Genomic DNA, 16,588 nt, shown 5'->3' with positions numbered 1-16,588 from the left:
CCTCATCTCCTTTTTGCATTTGAAGCTCTACTCCAAAATGTAAATTTGTGCAACTTTTCAACTTGTCTTAAATTAAATGATCAGGCACTCCATCTGTTTTTATTATCAAGCTAATAGAATTTCCTTACAGGAGCTTTAACCAACTCTTATAGGACCACTGTCAATAAACAAATCAGCTTATTTCCTGAAAATATGATATTTGGATTCATATGCAGGCTACCATTAGCTCTTCTTTTAGATCTCCACAAGCTTCTCTGATACAGTTTTGTTTGGCACAATATGCAAATTAACTCTCCCAAATTAATAATAATGTCTCTCCCAGATTACATAAGTTATGTAACTCAGTGTTTTGAGGAAAATTATGTTAACATATCACCATTACGGCTGAGACTAACAGGAGTTTTCATGTCAAATATATTCATTAAATGGGCTTAGAGTGAGTTATGATTGAGGCTCCACAGGAACTTTATGTTTATTATAATTGGCTCGGAGTCATAATACATAAACAAAAAGTGACACACAGCACAAACCATCAAACAGGATGTGAGGAGGTTTTATGACATGTCTTTGCTGTGCAGGTAATTAACCTCCAAAGGCTGGATCAATATTTTTATAGATAGATGGATGGATTGGATGTGATTTTCTTGAAATGCAGAGTGACCTTATCTGTGAGCAGCATCCAGCTGCCTCCCCGCTGGAGAGGAGGGATGTTTCCTCGGCGCTGTGCTGTAGAGGGGCTGTTCCCTCAGCACTTTCCAGCTCAGTCCGTCCAGAGCAGCGGCGGGGATGAGCGCTGGGGACTAGGCGGCTACGGAACGACGCATTTCACAGGTAAGACTGGCTCCAAGTCTGGCGACACGCCGTCTTTAAACCCTGGTATTCGTCAGATGTGTGTGTCTGTAAGAGAAACACCGACACATGTGTGGCGGCGGAGGCGGACAGCTGCCTCGGAGGAGCAGACAGAGGTTGAGAGTCGCATCTGCTCCGCGTTCAACATTTCCAGCGCTCCCTCAACTTGCAGCCAAGCCGAGCCAGCTGCCTCCTGCCCGGCTGTCCCTGCCTCCTCCGCCGGGATTACAGGATTGAGGACAGGACTGTGGCACTTCGAGGACGCGGCATTAGAAGGTGAAGGGCTGCTGGGAGGACGGAGGTCTCTTGTTTTTTTTCTCAACTTGAAGCCTGTGCGATGGAGCCTGCCACTGTTTGCGGACGCGCTCCTCTCATCTGAAGGTTAAAGATTGCTGATGGAGCTAGCCTGGCTAGCGTTAGCCCCGCTGTAGAGAGCTGTTCAGAGAGCTGGCTGTGGAAGAGAGGCCAAACTCCCCACAAAATACGCAGTTTATGTGTCCAACAGCAGGAGTCGGTATTCATATGAAGGAGAGCACAGATGGAGGACTGTAGTGGGATACTTTAGGCATGGTTTGTATCCGATCGGGACTTTTGGTTCCTTTGTACAGCTTTAACTCTTATTCCATTTTAACTTGTGGAATTCCTTTCCCTTTCATTTCCTCCATCCACAGCGTAGCTCGCTGTGATAGGCGACAGTGCGCATCATGGAGTTATAAAACAAAGCATAAATGACTGTCTCTGTGGTAGTTGGAGGCTGCTGTCTGCATAGTAGGTCATTCATTTCCCTCAGCAAACCCAGGACCTGTGATTGTTCGTATAAACTCCTGAATCCTGTTAGAATAAGTACGTTAAGCTGAAAAAGACAGATGTTGCTGGCGACTTTGGCATCTGCATCTGTGATCTGCGCGCATTGGGGCCATGCAGGCTACATGGCTACAGCAGCAACCTGCATCGGAAGGATCCAGCGGGGGCTAGCTTCATGCCAAGCCTGTCAATCATTTCATAACGACACGGTGACCGCACTCGGGTCCAGTGTTAGTGCAGCTCCCGGTTCTGCTCAGGAACACCAAATGGCTATGGAAATGAGCTCTCAAACAGCCTTTGGCAAATGGTTTAATGCCAAGTTGAGCTCGCTTTGATGTTTGCATGTTGTCACTTTGTCACACCTGCTGTTTGCATGATGATGGCTGCTGCTTGACCTCTCTTCTCCTTCCCCCATGCAGCCTCCTCCTCCTCCTGCACGCACTGCCTCACAATCTTGCATGACTACACAGCCTAAACAGCAATCCTGCTTCCAGTGTGCAGAAATTGGTAAATAGTGTTATGACTCAGATTTACGTTTTAATAATGAACACTGAACTTAAAAGGTTTTTACAGCACAGTAATATTTAATAGCCTGCAAGTCTGGATGGGTGAAACACTGCTGCTGCTGCTTTGCACTTTGCTTGCACCTCTAATTATGTCACAGTGTTGCTTAATGGCTTTAATTTTGGAAGGTCTGGCACATAAATTGTTACTGTCACTTAGGGGCCTCTAGAGGCCAGGCTGTCAAAGCCAAGACTTCACCTGAGCCGTTCAAGTTCAAGATTATGTTTCCACTTAAATGCTTAAGAGAGGAGTGGGAGCTCTGTGATCCAACGTGTGGATGTTTGTGATGTTTTCTGAGTTTATTCCACCAATTTTGCTCAGTCTGCTTCTCTGGAGGATGGTCTTTTTTGGCCTCAGGTGTCATTTAAAGTTGGACTGATACAGGGTTTTTGATACAGATACCACACAGTTAAATAAGGGAATACAGAGCATATTGACACAGGAATACCTCCATCTGCTCAGCTGTAGTGCTCTAAAACGTGCAGCAGAGCAGACTGTGCAAAGCGTATCATAAAAGACAATCAAAGGATACTATCCATGCAGTTTATATCATGGTTTTATGAATTTGTTGACAAAATTAAACCAAAGACAAGATATACGAACATGCATCCTTATCATCACGCTCCGATAAAGCTTTATTATGTAGGTCTGTGCTGCTCAGATATTTGATATTTGATCATATCAGCTCTATTTACTCTCCCCTCAGGATTAAATCAGCCTCATGGACATATTTTGGTTTTCACAGAAAGTGGTTTTCATGGAAAGAAAGCATGCCTCATGCAGACGCTGCTGTTAAAGATAAAACACTGAGGAATCACAGCAAACCTGTGATACCCACAGCTTTGACCTGAGTGTGAAGTTTTGCACCTAAACGTAAGACATGTGACACTTTCTAGTGAAGGCAGAGCTCTGTTTATTTATTTCCTCATGGGTTGACTGCAAAAATGTGTTATTGAAGTTGCTTAAATCATGTTTTAGTTTTACTCTTTTGAAATTTAATATAAATCTGACAGATTCCTCATAAATGAGTTGATGATACACCTCATATTGATCGGTGAATCAATTCAAATCCTTTCTGGCCCAAACCGAAGCAGTATCAGCAAATATTGTAAGTCACATCCACAGTGCTGGAACTTGTGAATTACGTCCCCAGTGTTTATGGGAGTACTGTTGCCCAGGAGTGATCTGTTCCTTCTTGCAAAGACCTTTCACAGCTCAGTGAGCTTGCTTCAGAAGCTGTCAGTAAATGTCAGTAAAGATGCATTTTCCGGACTGTGTGTGTGTGCGCGCGATGGATTTAGAGATAACAGCTGACGAGTTAAGAAGAGCGAATAATGCAGATTACAGCACCAGCAGCATCTTTTCATGTGTACTTTTAAAGAAAGGGGGAAGAGTTATCTTGACTCCGAGTGTGTGTGTGTTTTGTGGTAGGTCTTTCACACATCCTTGAGACTGGGATGGTGTGTGAACACAAGACCATGTTAGATGCCCTGAGGGGGGGTGGGGGTGTGCAGGGACAGGGAGCATATTAAGAAGGAAGGGAAGCAGCTCATTAATTCCTTCCAGCAGTGAAGGAAAGGGTTGGTCAGCAAATCTGGATGGGGCCCTCCACGGCTATGAAATGAGTCATACCAGTTCAACTTTCAGGAGTGGTCCAGCGATAAGTGTGGGCTTGGATAACTTCCTGATGTTGCAGGCAGTCTGGTTATCCCAGGGCTAGACTTTCCCTTTCCAGTAATATGTGTGTGATCTCGTTGTTTCAGCAGGTTGGACAGATTATCTTCCCCTCGCTCCCGCTCCTCTGTCTCTCCTCTCTTTAATTTCTAGGCCAAGTGCATCAGGAAAATTAGTTTTCCTGCCATTGGGTAGCTGTGGCTGTAGCCTTTGAAAGTCATCTAATGTTTGCCCGGCTACAGGGATCCCCTCGGAGGTCCTGCCTGATGTCACATGTGATGTCAGAGCAGAGGTGACGCAGGCAGGAGGAAGCAGACTGGTGGATGTAGCCAGCCAGAAACGTGTGAAGGCTACTGACATCTGCCTCTGTGCCTTTCAGAGCGAGAAAGCAGGACAGTGATTCTGAGGAAGAGAAAAACGTAGCGAGCGTTCGTGTTGTTGTGATGTAGCTGGTGGATGTTCATGTGTTTGGCAGATGGTTGTGCGGCCTGCTTTGCTATTCCTGTGCTCCAGCTGCACGACTGTGCTGTGATGAAGCCCTGGATATAACCCTGACCGTTCAGTTTAGTTCAGCTGATCAGGCATCACAGCAGCACTTGGGTCACGTTTTTAGTTACAACCCTTTTTTGTAATCTCTATCACTGTAATTAAGATTCGATATTAAACACTGAGTTACGGTCAGCACTTCCTCACCATCGAATCAGCTGTCCGAGAAAGAGCTCACGAAAACTCTTGAAGAGTTTGACAAATGCAATTTTTTTTGAGGCTTTGATGATAATTCAGTTTGGAGGGGGCTGAGGTGTGACATGTTGTGTCTGTATATTGCTGTTAAAAATACCCTTTTGTAGACTTTACACTAAGATTGAGACTGATGATTGTTTTTGATAATGATCAATCTATCATTTATTTTTCGATTAATCATGATTAATCATGATTATTTTGTGTACATGCCTTTTTTGGACTTGACCTTAGTGGCTAAAGAGCAAGGGTGGGAGAAAAGATTGAAAAACCATGTGTCAGATTTTTTTGTTTGACAATATCAAAATCAAGATTCTTTGTCATTTTATTTTTCAAATTCAGATTCTTCATTTCAGTCCATGATTATAAACTGGATTGGAAAAAAGTTACCACTTTTCTCCAACAGAGGGTGAAATGTTTCTCTCCGACTCAAGTGATGTACATTTTATAGGAAAATATGGCTCCTGATACAGTCTGTAAACATTTTCATCGTCATCATTTAACTTTTTTCAGCAATCTGATGTTAAAAAAAAGCAAACTAAAAATTTGAATCAAATCAGAACCCCAAAAATCGTAATCGAATCAAATCATGGGAATAGCATATCATCCCAGCCCTAATAAAGAGTACACCTGTTAAATTCAACCTGTGTAACTCAGCCCATTTTGATCTATGTTGATGTCAGTACTCCTTCCTTTTATTGTCAGTTAATTAAACAGATGACTCAGCAAATGACATACTGAATGATATAACCAAAAACAGTGTGGTACTAAAAAGAATTTATGATGGTTGTTTCTACAGATTAACATTTAACATGATAAGTTTATCAACTGTTGTTGGTTATCTTAAACACAAAGTGGTTAATTACTGATTATAAAAAGCTACAAGGCATTAACCATTTAGATTCCATTGTACCTGTTCTATATGAAAACCTTTAACAGTGAAGTCAGATCATGATTTTTTTTTTGTTAATTCATAAACTTTTTACTTTTTTTTTCTTAATATTTTTTCTACAACTTATCTGTGAGCGACATCTGTTGAATTTGCTTTCCTAGTTTTACCTGCATTTACCCGTTAGGTTCTTGCCTCTGATTGGTCAGCTCTGTGTCATGTGAGCAGGTAACAAGGAAGTGCAGTTGTTGTTAGACTAGAGCTTTGACACTAGTTTGTGACTCAAATCCTGAAAAACTGTCTACAACATTGAGGGAAGAAGACCCAGGTGAACTTTTATTTCTGTAAATCACGTTATCAGACCTTAGACTCCAAAATTCTGTTCTACAAAGCTGAATTTTCTCTCATTCTGATAATTTCAGGCTTAAACCTGGGTTTTCCATCCTACAACGCTGGTTCACTTCTTACCAGGATAAATCACCAGGGTTTCTCCATGTTTGTGATTGGTCGGACGTTGCAAATGCCACCCCTTTAATGTGAATGCACTGATCAAGACTGGAAAACTCTTGGTTCACTAAATGAGTTGATATTAAGCTCTGCCTTACCGCTTATCAGGATTGTGAATGTCTCGTTAAGTCAACCCAAGTAACAGATCCCGGATGTGTTAATCCCTCATTCTAGTACAGACCCCAGGATCTGTCAGGCTGTCCAAACTGGAGATGAAGAGCCTCGGTCAGCACACAGTGCCATTAGGGCTGGAGAGATAATTCCTGATCAATATTTATGTATAAATTTAGCAATCTTTGTCCATAAAGGATCCAGTAACAGCATCTCATGCTGTGAACTGCCTGGTATTTGATTTTAATGTATGACAGCAATGATATTACAACACTTTGACTCCTGAAATTCCATTTTGATTAATTTTTATAGTGAGTGTAATCAATCGTAGACCAGTTTTTGCAGCTCAAGAATCAGCATCTTTTTGATAATTGCCACTAAAAAAACTGGAAAATGTAGCAGTAAAAAAAGTCAGAAACCATGTCGTCCTGTTGTTTGTCCTGCAGCAACTCACTGATCACTGCACTTCAAACCATGTCTGCAGCACATGCAGCAGAGTTGAGAAGACAGTGGTTCACACGAGAGCCAGTTGATAAAATGCCTCCAGGATATGAAAAAGTCTTTCAGGAGAAACATGATGGTTCAATTATTTGATAGCAGTCAGAATATTACACAATATAGTGTAATTAGTGAGCATACTGTTTTTTTCATGCAGAGATCATACCTGAGTGGGCAGCTCAGGTTCGTCTGAGACCTCCCAGCTTGATGCTGTTTTCACATTTTTCTTTTTTAAATTTTTCTTTTTTTTATTTTCGGAATCCATCTTTAAAGGATGATAGACAATCTCTTATCACTCTGCCCCTCAGGTCTGATATCCTAACACAGGCTCAGCAGGTGATGAGGGAGAGAGTGTGTCCCTACTGTGAACACATTAATTGAAAAACTACAAACAGAAGAAGCTTTGGATCGTCATATCTCTTTGTTTATCCTCTGCCCTGCTCAGCCAACCTCACATTCGTCACCAGATTGACACTGGGTGAACTCCATTTCATTGTGCAGGTGGAGCATTTAACATGGGAAAGCGAAGGCTGATAAAAACTGTAAAATGGAGTGTCACCTGTCACTCATCCTCAGCAAACATTTGATTGTCAGCTGACACAACAAACAACAGTGTCAGCCTACAGGGCCAAAGTGGAGGTTCCTAGTTGACAAAGAATTGCCGGCAGAGACTGTTGTGATTTTATTTTATGTAAGACTATTTCATGTCAGCCTTCCAGTCTAATCAGCTCTCTGTCTTTTCAATCTTCCTCAGCTTGTTGTTGTTTGTATCATCCATGAGGCTGAGGGAGGTGTGCATGCTGCTTTAGCCACTGGGGGGGGTAGGGAACTCGGGAGTTCTGAACAAAACACCTTCAATTCCTGCAAACACCTTTCAAACAGTGTTTTTCTCATTTACTGAGTTCCAGGCAGATTCTACTAGGTTTGAAGAATCACAGTTCCTTAATTTAAAAGTTTGTTGTGATAAAACTTGAGGCAGCATACTCACACAGTTTTGTTAAACGCCTTTAGATTAGTAGTTGAGTTTACATGGCGCATAATGTTCCAATTGTTATCTGAATGACATTTTATTTGATTAAAATATAAATCATCCCATGTAAACAGTGTTTCTGATTGTCTTCCACCTGTGTTTTTTCTAAGCAAGCCACATCTTAAAATCCATGAGTAGTTACGCACAGTTGTTCATCCGTAGCCTTCTCATCCTGGAGTTGTGCGCCAGCAGTAAGGTTATTTGCCGCCAGGTAGCGATGCCACAAAAGCTTTTATGCACTCATCCCCTCTTCCTCCTTTGTTGATATCAAACTGTTGCTTAAATAATAACAGCAGCTCCTCTGAATAGATGGCAGACATTTATCTTCTGGACAGGGAGCTGATCACATGGAAAGTCTATTTGTGCTTCGACTGGAAGAGGAGAGGAGACGGAATAGCATCTCTTCTGAGCAGGTTACACTGCTGTTTTGATTAAATGTATAGGTGCATGTGATCTTACGCCGAGTAAACTCTTGAAATGGTTCCTTCAGTCAAACAACTGCAGGAAGGCTGCAAGTAGGAATGAAGACTCATCGCTGTTTTAAATGTAAATGATGAGAAACGTCGATTTGTGGCGATTGCTCCAGCAGTATTTGTTGTTTGTCCTCCCCCTGCTTACTAGGGATGCACAGATCCTACTCTGGTTTTGGGTATTGACCTTAATCCAGGCCCTTGAAGCTGGACTGGGTATCAGTGGGAAAGGATCGGTCTGAACTTGACACTAAGGCTAAACTATGAGGGTATCAAATTTTTAGGGATGGGTACCAAATTAGGTACTTTTATAGGTACCAACTTTTTTTCTGCCAATTCTGCCAAAAGTACCAGGTATCGATTCCTGTAGAATCAAAAGGTACCATGTTTATGTACCTAAACGCATCCTTGTGACTCTGAGGGAGTGGAAGAGTAGGTGATTTTACATGCTGGACATGAACACAACATTACAAGGTTATATATTGAAGCACAACTATGCCAAACTGAAACAAAATTAGATTTTATTATTAAATAAATTGATATTTTTTTTTACCACATAAACACAATAAAGTACAGGAAATTGGTACAGTTGAGTACTGATACTGTAAGCCAGATACTAGGCATTGGTACCGGAATCTTTTCATATGTGAAAGGTACCCATACCTACAAATTTTACAACTGAATTCTAATTTCTGTAAATTCTTAAGCATTGTTTGTACCAAACTGCTGTGAAACATTTAAGCACTTAATAGTTTAAATAAATATCAACTTCAGTCGTATGTACCTGTTTTTTGTCTTTCACTGAAAACATTACCAGTCTTATCCCAGAGTAGGGCTTGCAGATTATTATTTAACACTGGTATCAGATCAGTATCTGTATTGGTTGTCGCCCAAAGCCTAGGTACAAGTATTGGTATTTGGACCAGAAAAGTTAGATTGGTGTATCCCTACTGCCTACATACATACACTTACCATGGCAGGATGTAAAGGTTTGTTAATACATAAATGAAAATGACTTCTATTTGTAATTTTGGATTAGATAAAATTGTGTCATCAGCGTAATAAGAAATCACAAAACCCTTCAGTTATCAGTCTATAACTTATTGAAATGATATTAATAAACTAGATGGATATGGGTTATACATACCCAAAATGAATCAAAATCCAGGTATTTCTGTGCTATAATAGATATCAGAAAGATTCATTCTGTGCTGCAGAGATAGGCTGGTTGTCCGAAGAGATCAATTCTGCCATCTTCTCTGTTATCTTTTTGGCCTTTTTGCCTTCTTGAGGATGCTCCTACTTCCCTTAAAGTTCTGAGTTTTTTGTTCAGCAGATTATTGGATTCAGTTGCATAGTTAGTTTTTTTTTTAACATCTTCCTAAGTGGCAAATTTTATGATAATTCAATGAAAAATTCAGGACTTTTTTATATTCCAGTGCAACACTTTACTAGCCCTAACTACGACACTTAAAAGGATTCTTGATCATGAACATGACACCTATAAAGCCCTGTTTCCACCAAGTGGTCTGGTTTGGATCAGTACATTTTGGTCCGGGTTGGAGCAGTAAAGCCTGATTCCGTTTGCGTTTCCACAACCAACTGTGCCTGCGTCAGCTATGTCATAGTGTGATGGCATAGCAGTGCTACACATTACCCCACTAATAAATCTTCTTTGTGACTGGCATGTGGCTCTTTGTTACAAAACACAATCAAGCTCTGATTCAGAGAAGGCTGAGTGCTGTGAGGAGAAAAACAGCAACAGGAGGTGACATTTCTTTGACCAATCAACAGACTGCAAGGTTTCCAACTCCACCTCCTGGGGTCATATCGGTAGGTCTGGCACCCCAAAAGAAGGGTAGCCTACCAAAAAGTGGGGCAGTACTGGGTGATAATTTGGAGGCCTGTTCCGGTTTAAGTCAAACGCCACAAAATGTGTGCCGTACAAGACGAACTGAACTGCTTGTTGGAAACGGGGCTTAAGCGTCTTAAAAGTCTCACGTCAGCCCAGCTCTGAAAGATACTGAGTCCGTGCTTCAGTTTTCTTTACAAGGCATTGTCGCTCACATTTCGTCTTTACGAAATGTGTTCATGTCAGTTTGTACCGTCTCTTTTATGATACTGTGCAAGAGGCATGCAGAGTCCATCTGATTAGCAGCAAGCCAGAGCGTGCTAACCCTTTGATCACTGTGTTTCTGGCTGATAAACCATGCCACCGTCATCTCGAGCAGGCCTCAGACCTTGACAGACACTAATTGCCATGAAGCCAGTTTGGCATACTCAGAAACACAGCATGGGATGGAAATAGTTCAGTGCAGGTGAAACCTACTGTGTTTCAGAACAGAGCCTCGGTGGATTAGTGTGCCTAATAACCTCTCCCTTATGTTTTTTTTTCTCTCTTATGAAATGATAATCGTCAAATGTTGGCATGAGCTGTGTTGTTTTGGAGCAGTTGGCCTGAATCTTCCTCCATAGTTCAGTGTTTGTGCTTTGATGAAGGAAATCTAATGACGTCAAATCGCTACATGTCAGCTGAACTGCACTAAGCCTGCAGTACAATAGAAAATGAAGCCATTGATATAATTACCCTCACAATGCCGGTGTGTGACTGGTTTCTGCACAGCTTCGTATTCTGTATTAATGAGGTATCAGCTGTACAGTTCCTGTGCGTAAGCCAGCTATTATTGAACCTCCTCTCTGGATCAGACACTGATACTGCGGAAGAAAAACGTTTGGCTGGACTGTTTTCTGACCGCCTGAAATGAATCAGAACCAGATCCGTTGTGTTTCAGGCTGTGATGTGTTGGAATATGGTGGAATAATAACACCCCCTCAACCCCTCAACCCCACCACCCACCACCCTGCACCCCCACCCCATCCTGCCTTTGATTCTCCTGCCAGTGCAGTCTGACTGTAATAAGTCTTGGACTGAGGCAATGCATCAGGGAATATCTTTGCAACCCACATGCTATTGTCTGTGAGCTGCCATTCACAAAAGCAAAACAACTGTTGCCATGGGTTATACTCAACAAAATAAAAAAGTGGGTGTTTTTTTTGGCTAAAACTTTCCACATGAGCTAATTGACTTAAAATGTACTAGCCCTGCCTGTTGATGCTCTTAGACCAGGAGGGCGTGGACACTGGAGACGGCACATAAGACGAGTTTTATACCTTAGCTGTGGCAGTACATCAAAACTGGAGCAGTATCCTTTCAGATTTATGTTGGCAGAATCAGTTTGGCGGGTCATTAAAATTGGCGTCACGTCACTTTGGCTTGCAGCCCTTTAAGTATGTAAGTATGGCGCTGATGTTTTCAGTGTTGACACTGGTTTTTGAAAACCTGGTGTATTTGGTTTGGGGAGGGAAAAAGTCGGCAGGTAGTTTTGGCTCCTTGAAGAACACTGCAGGAATCCTGACCCCAAAAAACAGCTATTGGTAGCTCAGGTGTCAGCCCTGCCCCATATTTTCTAGATATCCTTTTCAAAGAGTGTTGTTAAATCAGGATATGAGGTTTGATTTGAAGAGGACGCTTTCACAAATATCATGGTATCTTTAAAAACACAAAACCCAGAGGGGCTTGGTGTAAAAAATCTTGTAAACACTGTTTATGCCTTTGTTCGTCCATATTCAGCATACTAAAATAAACAAAGAATGTTTTTAAAATGAAATCTAAGTCCATATGATGTCTCTTTGATTGATCACGTGAGCTGTGTGTGTTTAAGAATCAGTGTTTAGTCATAATTGCAGTGAACTATAGCTTCATGGCCCCTGATCCCAGTGGGCTCTTTCTGATGGATGATGAGTGTCCAAAGGCCAGACAGCTCCCGAGATAATAGGCCCACACTTAGAGCTGCTGAGTTACAGTCTACCTGCAGCAGGGAACATTGTGCTTTCCAGGGGTCAGGCCTGGTAAAATATAGCTTGAGGTTGTTGTTGCTGTTTTTTTTCTTCCTCCGGCCTTCGCCTGAAAACAGGCCTCTAGCTCCTTTCCCCAGGACAAACAGGAGCCCACCGAGAGCCTGATTGGAAACATTTGCGACACCGTCAGCTCTCCTCCGTCCACAAAACAACGCACTTCCTCAGGAAGAGAGACGGCCCCTGCGCTGGACATAGTGATGTCACAAAGATAAACAATCTGCAGACGGTCGTTGCTTGCTCAATGTGATGTGCTGTCATGCCTTCGAAACCCCTGTGCGTGCACAGTTGAACAGATGCGGGCCAGAGGATAGCCAAGTACACACCCACTCGGGTCAGTTGTTATATATCCAAGGAGACTGGGAACAATGTGTTGCAGAGGTGCGGCTCTTGTGGAATATTTTGGGAAGCAGGCTAATCATCTTTCTGCTTGCAGGCTCTGGATTTCTTTTGTTGTGGTGTATTTATGCTGGAGCCTGTTAAATCCAGATTTGTGTTGTCTGTAGGCCTTTACTTTCAAAGGGATGTTCTATTTTAACACATCTTTGTTTCTTCTTCAGCATAACTTAAAGCACTGGTATTCAGTTTGTTTTGAATCCCCTCTTTCTGTGCTTCCAGCTTCAGATATTCTTGTTGACATCTTAAATGCTCTCTTTAAATAGCCCGTAACCTGTGCATGCAATCTGGACTATTTACTAACACTCTCCTGCTCTGTGCTTTTGTCCACCCTGAGGCCTTATCCAGGTCTCCGTCCTGCATTGTCTTCCATCCCTGTTGTTTCTGTGTCCCTTTCTCTCCACCTCCCCACCTCCCTACCTCCCCACCATGCCCTCATCTCAGTTGGGCCATGAATAAGGAGCTGACACCAAACTGTCAACCTGCAAGCCGTCATGCCCCTGCAGCCTGCCTCGGGTGTAGCCACCAGTAAGAAGGGCACAGGCCCTCCCTCGCACAGCTAAAAAAAAAGCTTATATCTGTTTTTGATGAACACGCAGTGGCCTGGGCTGAGGTCACATGACCTCAGAAGCAGCAGTCTTGCATATGTCACTATGCAGAAAATGCAGATGATGTTATAGTGGCTGCTGCAGATAAGAGAAGCCGTGGAGGTGGGTGTGAGGGTTGTCTGCAGGGAAATGCCAGCCCTCATGTGGTTCCGTTTATTTTTAGCCTATATTGCAGCATATGTTACCCATAAACTATATCATTACTCTCCCTCTTGAGTGAGCTGTGTCATTAAAATGCAGGAGATCTGCACTTTTCCCTCCCAGTTACCAAATTTAAGCGCCAGTAAGACCAGTGTTTTTCACACAAGGAGGCATTGTAGTGAAACACAATGTTGTTTGTGTTTAGGCGGATGAAAGCACACCATTGTTGCAGACCGGTGCTTGAATCTGAGGTTTTATTTGATATAAAATGGGTAATTCCATTGCGTAACAGCATTAGCACTATTTAAACAGAGCTTGTCAACAGGGTGAGGAATAAGGGGGCAGGGTGGGGGTGGGGACAGAATAAAGGCAGGTCACTTTACAGGAGGAAATCCTCACTTTTACTGATGATGGAGATAATCCTCATTTAGTGATGACACCAGGAGCAATTGGCTCAGATTAAAGGTTTAGTGAGATTACACAGCATATGGGTGTGCAGTTAAGACAGGTTAATGTGAATATATCATGACAAAAGTAAATTATCATATTAATGTGCTTAGCCTCTGACCTAAAGCTCATTTAATTAAGCTCAGGCCTGGTTAGAGGGACGGGCTTCGTCTGGAGGAAGAAAAGAGGGGCGATAAAAATCTGAAAGACGTCTCTAAAGCTGCATGGGAACCAGCTGCGAGTTCATTATTAAAAATATACGAGGAGGAAGCCTGTATCTGAAAGAAAAACACGAGAATAGGTCAATAATCAGGCTGTAAAAATAGCCATCCTGGATTCTTGCATTTGCAAAGATTTCTAGCATGTCAAAGACACTGACGGTTACAATTCATTAGCACACTCTTTCATCGACAGTTCATGAAGCTATTGTCTTTAAAAGCTGTGTGTGTCTCAGGTGCAGCCTGAACAATATCAACTGAAGGACACTTTTAAGCTGATATGAGCTTTCTACATAAATATCAGTAGCAGCTCATTTTTGTTTTAGCTTTTTTTTTTAACAGAACATACTGCTGAAAAATATGATGGTAATGATACAGAAATTCTCCAACAGTCTCCCCAGTTTATAATCGTCTCTGCTCCGTCTGAATCCTGTGTAACAAAGCATCACAGCTGAGTCACCATAGTCTGAACTTGAAATGGTTCAAAATATATTATTCCTGAATAGGGAAGCACCAATCTTTTCGAGCATCGGTCTGATACAGAATCAAATTTTAGTGACAAAGGGCAGATCTATCAACTCAATTCTATTCTCTGTTTACAACAACCTTGTGTATGACCTACGTCATCAATACCGAAAGCTCTGTGAAATCTTTCAAGGCTGAGCTAAAATATGATAAAGGAAGATAAGTACTGCAGCTCAGCAGGTGGGGATACTACCATGTGTCACCATGAACTCTGATGACAACTTGTAATATAAGCAAGTTTGATTCCTCATTGATTCACTGCTGTTTACTCATTAATAATACCATGAAATGATAATACAGTTTAAATATATATTTTATTTGATTTTGTTTTACAAAGTTAGAGAAGCCTAAAGTTATCACAACTTGATCCCTAATTGTCCGAAATTTGGCATTTTGAAGCATATTGGCAGCATTTTTTAAAATTTATTTATTTACTTTTTTTAAGTCCAACGGCTGATAAGAAACCCATTCAAAACTGTGCTTTGGCGGCTCTGATGCAGTTGGCCGCTATCTGCAGTAGCATGTCAGTCCCCAGCACTGTCCCACCCATGGTACCATCTGATTGGTTACAAGCAGAGCCATGACTCAGGTAACAGCCAATAAGCAGTGAAAGTTGTGCGCTTGCAGTGATTGTAATAAGGCTGCAGTATAGGTCATAAAGCTGCCCCTGGTGTCACACAAAAAACTCCAAATACATGTCAGTAAAACTTTTCTGTCATTATTTCTTATCATTTTTATATGTCAAGTGCTCATTTCATAGAAGTTTAGTTTTAATTTTATGCTAATAGATAATTGTTTGCTCTGTTGGCACACGCAGACTACTGTTTATTAATGGATTATCAGAGTAAAGGAGGAACTGTGAGAGAAAGTGTAACCAACACGAACACAAGTGTCAATAAGCTTTTCATAACAGTGAGTTTTTTTCATACTAGACCAACTCAATCTTGTCTGATGTGGGCTGTACCATCAAGACGGAGCTTTTACATTTTGTCTGTTTGTTAAATGTGTATTTTGTTTTTTGAAAGGGGAGTGACAGCTTGTTTCTGCATCTATCAGGGTGGTAATCTGGCTTCACATCTAGAGGACATGTGGGCGTGTTGTCCATGTTAATATACAGTCAATGATATGACCTCTTGTTGGCTGTGCTGTATTACAGTTTAAGAAAAAGGAGGCTTCACTGTCGAGAAAAATCCTCATTCAGCACTAGTCTGAGTTCATCCTCAGTAGTGACAAGTGGCCACATATCTAAACATCTCAGATTCCATTTTGCTGACATTTACAGCATTTCAGACACACTCTGTGACTTATTGAACACAGTCTCTGGCCTGCTGCCCAGCTCAAGTTCAAGTACAGTTCATGAAAAACAGTCAGTGAAAAATGTCCGCATGTCTCAGGTCTGCATGCTCATCTGGAAACAAATAAAGCAACAAACTTTTTTTTTCTCACGTCGTTAAGAACTAGCTTCTTCTTGTTTAGGTTACTCACAAAACGGAGAGAGTTAAACTCAACAAAAGTATTAACTGGGTAAGCGCCAAGAGTCAATCCTCCAAAACTAACAGGTTTAAGGTTTTAAATGAAAAAGATAATCGTATTAGGGAGCCAGACATACAAAGAGAGCGGCATTTCACGCTCTTGGATCCCCATAATCACCTAGTGGGCTATCCTAAGGTTCAGGTACAAGGAAGGAGGGGGGAGCAGGAGGAAAGAAAGAGGGGGTATGATGTTGCCCTCTGAGTCACTATCCCTCCATAGATGGATTTTTCCATCTCTATGGGACTATCATGGCTAAACAAATGCTAAGAAGCAAAACAAATGCTAATCTGTTTGCTGCTGAATACATTCTGCTGCGGCTGTGTCAGCCGTCTGTTTTTCAGAAACAGAAAACAAGCAATTTGGCTCTGCCATTAAACAATCATAGTGTGATTGGCTTTTAAACTGTCTGAACAGCATTTGATTCTGGCATGGAGTCTAACACTGCTGTTCCTGAATGCCATTTCTTATTAAGGACAGCCAGGTTGTTGGCAGCCTGTTCCAGTGGAGAGTATTGAATGAGTGGGCTGCAGCAGCATCTGTCCTGTTGACAAGGCAGCAAGCATGGCTTCATCAAGGGCATTACATCATGAGCAGATGCACCCTGGGTATCATCAATTCAATTCTTCATCAGCCCGTGATACTGAGGAGTCGTTTTTCAGACAGAAAGCTCT

The 16,588-nt window shown here is 41.9% G+C and overlaps 1 protein-coding gene across 3 annotated transcripts in view; it reads left to right on the top strand.

The window, feature by feature from the left end:
* The first annotated feature begins 691 nt into the window (after positions 1-691).
* The window catches only part of jcada (junctional cadherin 5 associated a), a 31,885-nt gene continuing 15,988 nt past the window's right edge, over positions 692-16,588 (top strand). The window contains exon 1 of one of the 3 annotated variants that reach the window (XM_074693515.1): positions 692-831. The gene's annotated coding sequence lies outside the window, so the exon portion shown is untranslated. Of the gene's footprint in view, positions 832-966; positions 1,126-1,249; positions 1,420-16,588 lie in introns of those variants that run through there. The other 2 variants (XM_074693516.1, XM_074693517.1) reach the window with 2 other exon arrangements.

Source organism: Halichoeres trimaculatus, unplaced genomic scaffold (genome assembly GCF_033239565.1).
Source record: "Halichoeres trimaculatus isolate MK-OKI-2021-1 unplaced genomic scaffold, fHalTri1.1 fHalTri1_scaffold_18, whole genome shotgun sequence".
NCBI lineage: Eukaryota > Metazoa > Chordata > Actinopteri > Labriformes > Labridae > Halichoeres > Halichoeres trimaculatus.
The sequence above is the reverse complement of the archived record's forward strand: the minus strand, read 5'-3'. Positions and strand labels throughout refer to the sequence as shown.